Source organism: Antrostomus carolinensis, unplaced genomic scaffold (genome assembly GCF_000700745.2).
Source record: "Antrostomus carolinensis isolate BGI_N321 unplaced genomic scaffold, ASM70074v2 scaffold28206, whole genome shotgun sequence".
Taxonomy (NCBI): Eukaryota; Metazoa; Chordata; class Aves; order Caprimulgiformes; family Caprimulgidae; genus Antrostomus; species Antrostomus carolinensis.
The window spans coordinates 1-2,503 of NW_010320323.1; the positions used below are offsets into that span (position 1 = coordinate 1).

The 2,503-nt window shown below is 54.2% G+C and overlaps 3 non-coding genes across 3 annotated transcripts; all 3 read left to right on the plus strand.

Moving 5' to 3' along the window:
* The first annotated feature begins 725 nt into the window (after positions 1 to 725).
* LOC114818640 (small nucleolar RNA SNORA44) lies at positions 726 to 854 on the plus strand. The gene has a single exon (XR_003766225.1). It is a non-coding gene; the product is annotated as a small nucleolar RNA SNORA44 (small nucleolar RNA).
* Positions 855 to 1,079: 225 nt separating this feature from the next.
* Positions 1,080 to 1,214, plus strand: LOC114818641 (small nucleolar RNA SNORA61). Its single transcript, XR_003766226.1, has one exon. It is a non-coding gene; the product is annotated as a small nucleolar RNA SNORA61 (small nucleolar RNA).
* Positions 1,215 to 2,206: 992 nt separating this feature from the next.
* LOC114818642 (small nucleolar RNA SNORD99) lies at positions 2,207 to 2,277 on the plus strand. Its single transcript, XR_003766227.1, has one exon. It is a non-coding gene; the product is annotated as a small nucleolar RNA SNORD99 (small nucleolar RNA).
* Positions 2,278 to 2,503: the final 226 nt, after the last annotated feature.

Genomic DNA, 2,503 nt, shown 5'->3' on the forward strand with positions numbered 1-2,503 from the left:
TTGAAGACACTTTTTCTCTCATCCAGCTGAAGCTGAAGCCTGTATCCCCAGCAGCATCCAGCTCTGGAAGGTGATCCCGGTGCGTGGGGTGGCTGGTGATGGCCTCAGCTCAGTGGCATTGGACAGGTGAGACGTGTGATCCAGAGTCTGCCCCTACACTGGGGGTTTGGTTGCTGTCACAGCCTTGGCTGGAGCAGAGTTCTCTCCCAGCAGATAGTGTCAGCGCTGTGGAGCCTCTGCAGGGCTCGTGCAGACAAGGGGTTCCCACTCCAGGTCTCTCCAGTCATTAAGAACTGCAGACTGCTCTTACTTCTTGCTCTATCAAGATGGTGTATGGGTGGGATAAAGGGACTTTCTCTCTCAGCATCACTGGCCCTGGCTGTGCTTCAACATCTTTATATATTTTTAGTTATTTTTTATTTATCCAAAGGAAAAGACACTCATTCTAATCAGTGCTTCAAACTCCTACATAAATACTTCAGCCCATCCTTTCTGACTTTGTGGGACTTGTAAGCATGGTCACAGAGGCAGTTGAACACCAGACCGTGTTTAACTCAGGCCAGCCTGTGGTACTTCTCTCCCGGGTCTGTTTTTGTTACATCCCACATTAAAGAGATGATAGAATTAGGAACCAAATCTTACCCAGAGCCACTCACCAGCTCCTCTTGCTGCGTCCACAGCTCTGGAGCTGTTGCTGGCTTTGCCAGGCGAGCTCAGCGGTGACTCTGCATGTTTATCCAAGAGCTGTGGCTCTGCAGTAGCTACAGGTCTCCAACAACATGCGAGAGCAACGGGAAGGTCTTTGACTGCTCGGCCTCTGTTGCCTGGTGCTGTCACTCGCCCCTCCTATATAAATTTGCAAGAATTGGGATGTTTCTTCTCTCCAGGTGCTGGTTGTTCCTGGGTGGGGTGTGTCAGAGGGGTGCACCCAGGAGCCTGCAGCCTGCTGCTGACCTCGGGGCTGGGTTTGTGATGTTTTCCAGGGTTGCTCAGTGTTTGGGAGCGCTCTCAGCTCGTGGCCGGCCTGCCGGGTAGACCCGAGGTGAGAACACCCGCCCTTGTCACCGCTCCGTCGCCTGAGCCTCCAGATCCCTTTCCCATCAGATCTGAATACCGATCTTGTGGTCGAAAAAGGAGGAAAAATAAAATTCAAACTGGTCTTGGCCTCTTGGCTGGTGCAGCCCTGCTCTGAGAGGGGCCAGTTGGAAGACAGTCTGTGTGGGCCATGTTCCTTCGGGAAGGTCGGGGTGGGAGTGAAACCCGGGTCAGGAGAAGGGACAGAATTTGGGTGTAGAGGGCAGAGGTGCCTGAAGATTTGCAGGTTGGGATTTGCTGGGGCTGGATCTGGTTCCTGGTGTGCAGCAGGAACACATCAACTGGAGAGTGTCCAGAGGAGGGACACACAATGGGTGAGGGGTTTAGAGGGGAAGGGTATGAGGAGAGGCTGAAGTCACTTGGTTTGTTCAGCCTGGAGAAGAGGAGACTGAGAGGAGATCTCCTGGGGGTCTAGAACTTCCTCCCAAGGAGCAGAGGAGGGGCAGGCACTGATCTCTTCTCTCTGGCCACCAACGAATGCCAGGAGCAGAGGAAATGGCAGGAAGATGTGGCAGGGGAGGGTGAGGTTGGCCATGAGGAAAAGGTTCTTGAGGCAGAGGGTGGTGGAGCACTGGCACAGGCTCCCCAGGGAGGTGCTCATGGCACCAAGCCTGACAAGATTCCAGCAGCATTTGGCCAAGGCCCTCAGGGACATGGTGTGAATGTTGGGATTGTCCTGTGCAGGGACAGGAGTTGGACTCCATCATCCTGGTGGGTCCCTTCCAACTCACAACATCCCGTGATTCTGTGACTTCAGATACTCACCTGTGGCTCTGGATTTTTCAGGAATGACTCGCTTTGTGGAAAAGGCCGAGAGTTCACGAGCCCCTGTGAAGGGGTTTGGTCTGATTTCCTGAATTGCAGAGGAGCTGTGACACGGAGCACGTGAGTGTCCTTGGTGGGTGACTGCCGGGTGCTTTGGGTGGGATCTCTCCAGTCCTGGGGGGACAGAGGAGGCTTCAAGCTGACTCTGCCTATGCTGGAAGTGGCCGAATCCTTCATCTGGGCTTTGCAGGTGCAAATGATCAACTTCATTAGTGAGGTTTTTAATTATCTGTAGGCAGAGCATGGGTGAGATCAGGGCAGCACACCAGCCCTCTGAGGGCAGCAGCCTGGTCCGTGATGACCCCTCTCTTTGGAGACTGTTGGATGAATCCTGCGGATATGGGGCTGAGGCCGGGCGGCAGCTACAAAAATCACCTGAACGCAGGTGAAACATGAAGCGACCGAGTCCAACTGCTCTTCATTCAGGCTGGGTTATTCTCTTTATTCTCTCTCCAGGTCAGTGTGAAGCTGAGATGAGCCCAGATCCTGAGCCATGAGCTTCCCCGGGTGGGAACAGCCACTCCTGTGCTCCGCTCGCTGCAGGGAGAGGGAACTTGTGTGGCTCCAGGTGCTGCTCAAGCTC